Source organism: Toxotes jaculatrix, chromosome 10, assembly GCF_017976425.1.
Source record: "Toxotes jaculatrix isolate fToxJac2 chromosome 10, fToxJac2.pri, whole genome shotgun sequence".
NCBI lineage: Eukaryota > Metazoa > Chordata > Actinopteri > Toxotidae > Toxotes > Toxotes jaculatrix.
Window position 1 is genome coordinate 27,137,534 of NC_054403.1, and position 11,756 is coordinate 27,149,289.

Sequence of the window (11,756 nt, forward strand, 5' to 3'; positions counted from 1 at the left end):
AAAAAAAAAAAAGGAGAGATCTAAAGTTTAATTTCAGCTTCATCTGAATGCAAACACACTGTCCTCAGTGCACATTCCCTCTTTGAAGGTCACACACTGTTTGATTATGAAGCTGTGTACTGTACAGTAGCTTTTTTTGAGTCAATTTAAAAACCAAACTGTGATCAGTGCTGCTCAACAGAAATGGATAGTCCCAGTTTCATGTTGTATTCTGTCCCTATCTGCAACGTTTAGGCCCAAGAAATCTGCATTTTAAACAACAACAATAATAATAATAAACTAAAACTCCCTGGATATTGAGATTATTGTCTGCTGGTGGTTTCATGTTCACATTAAGAAATTTGACTCCACATGTCTGTAGTTCAAAGGCCCCTGCTTCAGTGTGATTGTATTAGTCCTGTACTTTTATTGTACGTCTCTGTGGGCGTGACCTGTTTCACTGGAGATTAATATTTGAGCTTATTTGCCTTTTATCAACATTGGTTTTAAAGAACTGGAAACACAAAACAGATTCAAGAGCCAAAACTCTTTACTGCATCAACAGTGAGCAGCAGTCAGACCCGGTGGACACCAGTGAGCTAACTGCTGTATGTGCTGGCCGGCTGAGTGGGCAATGAGGACCAGCTGGGTGGGCAGGTGAGCTGATCAGCTGAGGGCAGGCAGGCAGGTGAAAAACAGCAGGACAAATTAAAGTTCAGTTCAAAATTTTCCTCCACTGACTGAGCAAACAGTTATTTTGGGGTTTATAATTAAACAACATCAACACGTACAACAGCTCTGTCAGCAGGTGAAAACCAGCTCTGAGCATCAAGCTGACGTTCGGTCCATCTCAGCACAGACACTGAAACAGAAGCACACGTGTTCACTGACTGTAGCCGCCAACATTCACCAACAGCAAAGCTCCGAAGCAGCCGACGACCGCGGGACGTTTCCTGCATCTGCTAAAAACAAAACACCAGCTGCACATTTTGTAGCTGTCATGCTAACACAACACAGACAGGATAGCCAATGGCTGCTGAGAACCTTAGCAGCTCCTGTCGCTGCAAAACAAAAAACGTAGTCAACGTAGACAAAAAACAAAAACATGTTGTGCATCTGCAAACTTTCCCCATGCAGTGTATTTCCTTTCTGTAACTGCTAATGTAGCAAAAGCAAATACTACGTCCAGCAGTGTGTTGAAGTCTGCACTTTGTGTAACCTTCACATTAAGAGGCGCACTAACCGGCAGACAAACAGTTGCAGTTGGACCGTCCTCACAGTCGACATGATTCCCTTCATCTGCGTCTGATATCTGGCAGACGTCCAGAGCCCAGAGTGTGTGTGTGGTCTGAACCCTGCTGCACTGTGGAGAGGAGAGGTCAAAGGTCAAACTGTATGAGTGTCAGATATTTGGGGCTTTCCTCCTCTCTCTCTCTCTCTCTCTCTCTCTCTGCTCCTCTCTTCTTCTGCTTCCCTCCATTCTTACCTCCTCTTTCCTTCTCTTGTCCTTCACTCCTTTTTTTTAATTTACTTTCCATTCACTGTTTGTTTTCTCTCCTTTCCTTGGCTGCCTGTTTTCCTCTCCCCCCTTCTTTTTCTCCTTCTCTGTCTCCTGTCCACTCCATTTTTCTCACTGTGTTTCTGTTTCTCCCCTTGTTTCCTTTCTTTTCTCTGATCTTTTCTTTACTCCTTCCCTCCTCATTTCCTCTCATCCTCTGTGTTCTTCTCCATGATTTGTGTGTGTGTGTGTTGTACAGCAGTTAGCTCGCGCTACATGTTCTATTATTATCATCACCTCAGTGTGTAGGCGTCCATTAGGCAAACTCATATGCAACAATATGCAGATTCCTCCATTTGCACGGATCATAAACTCCTGCAGGCCTTCTGCTACATCATCATCATCATCATCACCACCGCCATCATCATCACCGCCATCATCTCCATCAGCAGACGCCAGCGGCGGTGGGCGGCAAGCTGAACATCACATGAAGTAAATTTGTGCCCCGATTCACTCAGAGATGCTTTCATTAGTTTTCACCCGCGGTGCGAGAGTCAGTGAAGGCATCATGAGAACATTTGCATCCCTCTGACAAGAAGACGCGTGATGTCGTAAGCCGCAGGATGCGTTCATCACATGGTTGATTTAACGAAAAAAAAAACTTGTTTAGGAAGCTTCTTTTGTTTTCTTAATTGATGTAACATGAGAACAATGTATTTTCCGTCAAACTGTTTCTCTGAAGCATTTTCAACAGAATGAAGATGCTGAAAAATGTTTCAAGAAGTATTTGATAAAACAGCTTAATATTTAATATAAAGACAGAAAAGGAGGAGAAAAGGCAACAGAGTTACATCCAAAAAAGATCTAAATATTCTTTATTTTACAGAAAAGTTTGACCTCGTGGAAGGTGGTCAAATAAAAGATGTCTTAAAGAGCTAAGGATGAGAGCCTCATTTGTAGATGCATTTACTTTTTTGTTTCTATCATTTTCAAGGTTCCCACTGCATTACTACCCAACTTTGTGAAAAACGGAAATTGACTTTATGTTCACTCAACTTCAACAACTCCTGGGTCTTTGCAATCATCCAGCATGGCTGCCTGGAAGGTAGGCACAAGACCAGTGATTTTTCAAGGCCCTACTTTGGCACAGCTGTGCTTTTAGCCAAATGATGATAACCTGCTCACAGCGACAGGTTTACATGCTGAAAAACCAAAGATTTGGCAAAAGTTCGGGCATCAGCAAATTTCATCAGAACGATTCGTCCTAAGTGAACACGAATATCTGAACCACATTTCACAGCATTCTGTCCAACAGCTGTTGACATGTGCTTCAGTAAAAATCACAGAATCACCAGAGTCATTAGGAGTCGCTCTCTGGGAACCATGAATATCTATAACTCCAAACTTTGACCTAGATGAAGGTCAGACAATCACCAAAGTCCGTGGGATTCATCCTCTGAGGAACATGAGTGTCTGTACTTCGTGGACAGATTGACCAACACTGCTGTACTGAGAGCCCTGCAGCTAACACGGCCTAAAACACATTCAGAAGTCTAAAAGACTCTGAAGATGTTGTAAATGGATTCAGACGTAGAAAAATGCAGCTTCGGTTTGTTGATTGAAGAAAATAATGAATGTGTTCCTGATTCTGTCTTCAAATTAAATGCTTCCTGTTTAACTCCTGACAAGCCTTTACTTGTTTTTAATAAACAAGTGTAATTTGACATGACAACAAGCTGGATCTTTAGCCAGGCAGTTATGTTGTTTAATGACTGGATGAGTGTTAGAATGAACGTAGGCGCCGCTGGATGCTGACTGTTGATTTCAAGTGGCTTCCTGTTCTGCGACCGACTGTGGGTGGACGACAGATCTGCTAATTAATGCAACCATCAACACTAAGGACAACTGTGTGAAATGATTAACGAAACGGATTCTCAAAAATAAGCGGAGCCTGGTCACCAGTATCTGCAGCCTTGTACCAGGTGGAGTTCAAACCCTCTTCGTATTTACAAAGTTGTGGGTGAAATTAAACAGTACCATTTACATACAGACCAATTTACAGCACGAATACTCTGTTCTTAACAACCTACTGTTTTATTTATATACACAGTGTGTACATAAGAGGGACTCTGGTGCACAATTAGCAGCTCATTTGCATTTTCTTGTGACATTTTCTACATCGTCAGCATCATGAGGACATAATTTACTGTAAACTGCTCTGATCAGTGTACAGTTGAAGTCGGAGTAAAACACTGTAAAAACAGAAAACACTGAGCCTTATGTTTGGTTCAGTGGAGGACATAAGAAAGAAGGACTGGTGTTTCGCACCATGTCATCCCACCCCTTCTTTTAGTTCGAGACTTTGACAGACATTGTAGAAATAGGAGATCTGATTCTGTGATTCTGTGTCCAACATCACACACATTCTACAGTATTTTGTTAGAAGTATGCGCACCATTACAAGCAATCATTCTTTCCCAGCGCTGGTTGTTTTATCTTCCCTCCAGCAGCAGCAGCAGCAGCAGCATCATCTGGCGGGCCCGTGGTGGTCCACAGACCTCCCTCCTCTGTCCCACCCACCATCCGCAGACCCACCCCCCCCCCCCCCCCCCCCGGTCTTCATCGATTTCCACGGAGCAGATTCCATCCTGCTGAACAGTTCCCTCCTTGTACGACATGAGCTCATCTCTGACAGCTGAGGCCGGCTCGTAGCCCGTGGCGATCGTCTGGAGTGGATGGACACACGAAGCAGACAATGACTCGCCTCAAAGCAGCGGCAGATGTCCAAGTGTTTCCTGCAGATGCTGTCTTTCATTAGACTGCCGACAGCTCTGCTCACAGCCGCTTTCACTGATTGGATGAAAACTATGTTAAAAAACAAGACCTTTTTTCTTGGAGTTCAAGTGGCAGTTTGCACAATATGGGCTCTTCTAGATGAAAGTATTTTTGTACCAAACAGGAATGGTATTATTGAAGAGGAAGAGAAGGCCTTCATGTGGCCATCAGCCTTGAGAGTAATCTGCTGCTCAGTGCTGCCGATGACCCGATTTGTACTTTTAGTGGAAAAATATTCATGGGTTCAGCTTTCACATAACAACCAGTCATCTTTTTAAATTGAAATACAGCCTCCGTCTGTTCTCACATAACTCTGCCAGCATGAAAAACCAAGTCTGGTGGTTCTTCTTGAAGCGAAAGAGTCTGCGATCATTATTGTTGATAACCACGGCCGTTGAACCACTTGAAAGACTGTTTAAACCCACAGGTTGATCTGAAAATGTGCATGTGAGCTAATGAGAAAATAAGCATTTGGATTTTATGCCACACTACAAGAAAAAAAGGAGGCTTTTTGAGCAGATTTTCCATGTTCAACAGCAGAGAGTAAAGTTGGCTGCTCAGAAGCACCATAAAAAAAAGAACAGAAAGAGGCAGGCTGATCTTTGACCTCTGGATCTGAAGTGACCTCTCTGGCTCGTAGTCTTTGTCTTCTTCAGAGAAATTTATGATGAATATTTTAGGCTCCAGTGTGACTCTCATGCAGGGCCTCACTTCAGATCCCAGATCTGCTTCAACAGCAGTAGCAGATCATTTGCTGATGACGCCGCAGGTGAGACCTGTCATCCAATCACAGGATCCCTCATGCACATCAGTTGTACATTTAGCCTAAATGAACCAATTCCTGCAGGAAAAAAAAGTCTGGTAGTGTTGGTTTGGTATGTGGGTACATACAGATGAACCTGCAGAACAGAAAAGGACTGTGCAGCTTCAACAAACAGCAGAAAGCAAAAAAGAGACGTGGGTTAAGCCTGTCAGCAGTGACTCAGCGTAAGCCTTCCATACTTGTGTATTCTCAGTTGGCCATGGAGGTGAGAATGACCTAGCTCAGCATGTTTCCACAGAAATGCACAAGAAGAGAAGGCCACGGTTGCTAAAGGTGCGAGCAATATCGGTGCATTCATAAAATAACAAAAACAAACTGGAGCTGCTGAGACTTATCGCAGCTTTTTCCATAACGTGAGGTGTTTTTGACCAACTAATAAAAGCTGGAGGAAACTCTGCATCTGATCAAAAACACACTTCAGACACCTGAGAACACTGACACTGGCTGGACAAAGGACACAGGACATCTAAACATTTAAACATACATATTTAAACATGCATATAACCAAGGCTTCCAGAACCCTTGTTTATATGCATGTTTAAATGTTTAGATACCTTCAGTCAACCAAACAATAATATGATATAATATATAATTTGTGGTTGAAGCTTCACTCCAGCTGCAGTATGGTGTGGCAGGTGTTTTTTATTGACTCTCTGTGGAGCAGGTTTTCTTTAGCGAGGTCACACTGTAGCATGGATTCAGAAGCTAATGTCACCTGTCGGCTTCCTTGAACACAGAAAGTCACGATCTGCCCCTCAGTGACTTCGTGCTTGGACAGTGTGCGATTTCATTTCCTGTTTTATGTTGAAATTACTTTCTCTGTGTGTCTGTTGATTGTTTTACTTCCTGCTTTTCTGATTAGCTGCTCTGCCCCAATTAGTTTCACCTGTTCCCAGTTACCCCTGCCCTCCTTGTGTATTTAGTCTCCGTGTTCCCCTCGCTCTCGGTCAGTTCTGTGTGTGATCCTTCGTGTTCCTCACGTCTGAATCCTCAGTGTTTCCCTGTATGTCTGCTCTCTGTGCAGCCTGTTTGCCTGTTTTCTCACTGGTTGTGAGTGAAGTTGCTTTTATCTGTTATCCACAGCAGCTTCACTACTTCAGCCACAGCCTCTGTGTCTGCGTTTGGGTCCAGAACAAACCAAACTAACACAGAAAAATACCTATGTGACACAGAAAAGCCACATCTGAAAGCCCCCTTTCATTTCTTTTCCTGTCATGGCTGCTTCATTTGCTTTAAATAAGCAAACTCATTGGGAAACCTTTCACTTCTCACCCTGTTTACTGTCACACAGACATGAAATTTGCCAGAAGTAAATAAAAAAAAAAAAAAGTAGCCTGGTAAAAATAGTTTTGGGTGGGCTGTGATAATTTGGGCCACAGTTTGTACCGTTTGGTTTTTTTTAGGTTATACTCAAATAAATGAGCTCCTTCAGTAGACTGATGGAGATTGACAGGACACTGAGTTCAGTGGGCTCTACTCTGACACACAATGGCAACATGCAATTTCAGTTCATTACAACTGTGCTGATGCTTTTCCAACTCAAACTGTTCTTTTATAAAAGACTTAAAAGCTGATATCTGTTCATCTCAGTCAGGATTTCATCGTTTAATGAAACGTGGTTCACTGTTGTTACCGTGGCTTTGAGTTTTGTGCTGATAAAGTGTTGATTACAAGGAGTGATTGATGAGTGTTTGTGGCCTGAGGTAGAAGGAGTCAGGTTTATTCTAACACATTTGTTTTTCTGTCTTCCGTCTTCATCTTGGGGAAGAGGTGGAAGTCTGAGGGGACACATCAGGTAAAATCAGGCCAAGGAGCTGCTGTGAGGTACGATGTGAGATGTGATAAAACCTTGAGACCAAGGCAGCAGCTGACTGCACAAAGCCAGATGTTCAGATGTCCATTTTCTCAGACAGTGCTGACTTTTCATTTTCAATTGCCCAAAACAGACTATATACATTTTTAACTGTCCAGAAAAAGAAAAAGATGTGATATACTGATATACAGTTAATTTCAGAGCGATGGAAAATGGCCTAAATGAACTAAAAACAGCAGAATTTTCCTTTAATAAGTGACAGTATGGAGACGGCACAAGTGTCGGCGCTACAACACACGTCTGCTCCGAGAAACACACTCAGCATCTTCGGATTAAACCAAAGTGATTGCAGACCCACTGAGGTTATTTGAACCTTTATTACTTCTCCCGTGTGAGTCTCTTGTCAGAGCTGGTTAGCTTCCACTCCCACCTACATGGTTGCTGGAGGATTTGAATAATTCATTCTATCTGCGTTATTTATGTATTCGCTTATTCATGAAGGCACAAATGTGTATGTGCCATGTCGCTGCAGGGGAGGCAAATGAAGACATCCACTGAGTTCTTGGTGGCAGAGGAGAAGCTTTTATTTTAGATTTTTACTTTTATTGTAATAGTGTCATGAAATTGGATTCTGTACGAGTCATCATTTCACAAAGGCCGTAACCGATGCGCGTTGTCTGGCGGCTGAGCGGACAGAGGGAGGCTTGTTCTGCCTTTTGTCGTCCCCCCTGACTGACTGAATGTCACCCTCACTTTGTCACTTCACCCGAAATACAAAAAACAACTGGAAAGCCCGCAGAGCCTCAGGCCAGGGCTTCCCTCGGCCACCATCACTAATCTCATTTACTGCCTCGTCCTCTGACAGCGGCCAGAAACAGACGGAGAGTAATCTGGAAAAAATGGGGGAGTGAAGGAGTCGTGGAAAAAGATGTGGAGAGTCGGGAGATAAGGGTAAAGTCAGGAAGCCGGCAGCCGATACCAGCTCAGATAACAGATCAGCAGCTGCACTGTTAGTGCTGATGTAGTGATCTGACAGTGTTAACGTGACAGAGAAAACCCCCGAGTACAACTGTCGAAATCCGGTTTAACTCTCTAATCCTCACATTTGTGGTCCAACGCAGCGACAGTGCTTCGGTTTGGATTCAGTAAAAGTTCACTGCATCTGAAAATCTCACATTTAAACACTTTATTTGCACATTTTTAATCTTACAAATATTTTTTGTACATTGTTGAGCCCAAACAATTGACAGTTTCTGAAAGTCCACCATTTATTCAAGATGCAAAACTTAATAACACAGACAGTCTCACTCCAGTCCTGACACTGATGTGAGAAATCCTGAGGCCTTTCCTTCTGCTGGAGAACTTTTATCATTCATAGTTTAACTGTGACGCAGTTTAAAGCCGCGCTGATCATATTAAAGTAACAGCGTCTCTCTGCAGCTCAGATGTTCAGTTAGATACATGGAAAATGAGGAAAGCAGCATTTATGGGGTAATGACCTGGACTCTCTGCCAACAGTCTGTCATGTGACGGCTGCGATCATGTCGATATTGAGCTGATGTTTATGTTTCATATATTTTCAACGCTTCACTGGAAACTTCCTCAGTTGATAAAACGACTCGGTTTGTCACAGAATTAAATGCAGACATCTTTGGATTTGTGTCAGTGCCTCTGGTGGTGAAGTCACAGCTGCGCAGCCAGATGTATTTTAATAAATCTTATCAGGTGAAATTTACCTGGGAGCCTAATGAGTGCAGTGAGCGCAGGGTCGCAGAATATAGGAATGAAGACCTGACAGATTTACTCAGGTCTAAGTGAAGGTCTGCAGAGCACTTTCCTCTCCAGCAACATTGGCTGGTTGGGTTTGTGCACAAGGAGGGACAGAGTCTGCTGTTTGCACTTAATTATCCAGGTAAATGACTCAGAATCAGGCTGTTAGCTAAATACCTCTGAAATGTGAAGCCAGAGGGAAGAGGAGAGGAAGCTGTTCAGTTTGGGCTGAAACATTTCAGTATTCAGTTTTTGGTTTTAAGGTTTATCGGTCACAGCAGAGCGTCAGAGTCGTTCACCCCGGAGATGGAATCTGATTCGCCGCTGCCTTCTTAATATTTCAGCTCCTCCAAAGCGAGAAGAGCTGCAGGGAAATCTAACGGTGTGACTGATGGAATTAACCGCGGGGAATCTCCCCAGAAAACACTCAGCTAAATGACGCCTCAGTCATCAGTGACAGAGGATGATTATACCGAGGACTGAGGGGAGTCTGACAGCTGAGAGAGGAGGGAAGGGAGAGAGAAGAGGCGCTGACGATCCAACAACAAACATGTCCGCCGCACAAAACATTTCGTTTCATCGACGCCAGAATTTTTTCTTAAAACTAGAAAACAGTTCAGCCAATCAGGCGAGATCAGGTGGCTGTTTGGCCTTGTTGTGTCAGTGATCACAGAAGCAATATTACTACAGAATATGAAACCGATGGATGAATGGACCAGAGTCTGAGGAGCTGGAAAGAGTCCTGATGGGAGACAGCTCCTCACAAGCTGGTGCCATGTGGAAGGATCCTCCTGGCTCTGGACCACCTTTGTCTCTCAGGTGGGAGAGTAGAGTTTTGGTCTGATCACCCAGAAGATGCATCCTGACCGATGATGATGATGATGATTATCATGGTGTTCCAAATGATGATGTTACTTACTCACGTTTCACATTATTAGATGCACACACATACTAATACTGAGTATTTGTTTTAGTCGAGTGCCTTAAGACAAACTCTGCAAAATCGAAATGTAGAACTACATTTAGGAGTTGATGGTTTTTCAGCTTTGTTCCCCTGGCAGTGGGACAGAGGGTCGCCCTCATGTGCTCCCTTAGTGTTTGTTTTTTGGGGTTTTAGGAAAGTTAGTTGGTGCAGCTGTTTTTCGACAAAAAACAAACAGTTTGTCTCGACTTTTCCCAGTTTGTAAAAACCAGAAGGTTTTTTTATTTTAGCGGTGTCGAGGCCACGGCTCGATCGGTGGACGTGTCAGTCGGTTGGTTCAGAAACTGCTGAACCTTCCTCATCATCTCTTGGACTGATTCCCATGAACTTGTGAACAGACCCCTGAGGATGAATCCTGAAACACGTCTGCAGAATTTAAAATCATTTTGACTCAGTTCCTAAACAGTTTGGTGTAAAATAAATAAATAAACGAATGATTGAATAAACACATGAATTAAAAAAAATAGTATAATCCTAAAAGTTAGGACTTTTTCCAAGGCTTTTTCAGTGGAATTTGATGTAATGTACAATTCACTTTCAGGGTTTAACTTGGTTTTCTTTCCCATTAATATCATTTCCCTCCTCTGCAATCTGATTTGCAGTAAAACTTAAAATCAACTTTAATATGCTGTAGCTTTATTATTTTAGTGCTGTCCGAAACCTCCGCAGTCCTGCTGGACCCCTTAGTGAGGCCCTCATTACACTTTCAAATACTGGAAACTTGGTGACCTCCTCTAGCATTTGAAATGCAACTTTATTTTAAATGTTAGTGGAGGTCACTAAAGTTTCCAAAGACACCAAATATGTCAGGCTGAATAATGGGAAATGTGTAAGTGATATTACAGTATTGAAACTGTGCAGCTCTAAAAAACATGAAGTGCTGAGTTTGAATATTTCACACATTCGTTATATGGCTTCAATAAAAAGAGAAATTCAAGGTTCAGAGGGTTTAAATATGACATCTGCTCGCTCATGGAGCAGATTGACAAAGAAATCTGCTTCTACAAATGAGTTTATGCTTATCACATCTAAACTCAGAGCGTGTCCACCTGTTCTGAATGTCCACGCTGGTGAAGGCAGGTGAAAAGGCCTTCATCATCATCATCATCATCGCCCCCCTCCCGTCTGCATCCCACCGCCTCACCGATCTCTCTCCAAGCATCTCTGCTTCTTCTGAGTTTGTCCCTTTTCATTTTCTGTGGGACGCAAGTTGAATTTACTCTCAAAGCATTGTGGGATAGCAGTCATGCAGGACTGACCCCAGACACGAAAAATGGTATGGATCAAAACAAACTTTAGTCTGTGATTCCCGACGTTCTTTGTCACTGGTGGAACATGCCTACAGAGTTATTATTTTTGTCTTGAATAGGTAAAATTATGCACTGATTCACTACAAGAAGGCAAAGAACAGTGAGTCTGAGAGGATCAACATGATTTGTGCACCGGCCCACTCCTGGTGTGGGTCCGACGTTGGGAACCACTGGTCTACACCACCTGCAGAGGGGATTATTATTGTAGTTTCTCAGATTCAGCGTTGGTGTGGGTCTGGCCTCCGAGATCAAAGATCCGAACAAAAATAAAATGCTGCTTGGCACAAAGTCACCTGCATTATTTCACATTTCTTATGTAAACAGACTCCACCAGTTTAGCATTGCTAATGTTTAGTGGAGCCTGCAGCAGAGATTGGGGGGGGGGGGGGGGGGGGGGCACAGAGATCTGGTCTGGTTTTCACATATACAGTGGTTCTCCTAACATCTGGAAACATGCTTTAAACAGTGCTTCCTAAGGAATAGCTGCATGTCGGCTTTTTAGCGCTGTGGACAGACCCACAGAGACGAACAAATTTTTTTTACCTTCAACTCCAACATGGAGGAGAAATCCTTAAAGTGATCAGAAAAACAAATTTCCATTGTACAGACATCAGGAAAGTAAAAGTTAAAGAGGTGTAAGGTCAGTATCTAATCTGAGATGTCATGTTCACGTGTGTGTTAAACTGCAGGCCTTTCTGTGTGTGTGTGCGTGTGTGTGTGCGTGTGTGTATGTTGTGTGCATGTGT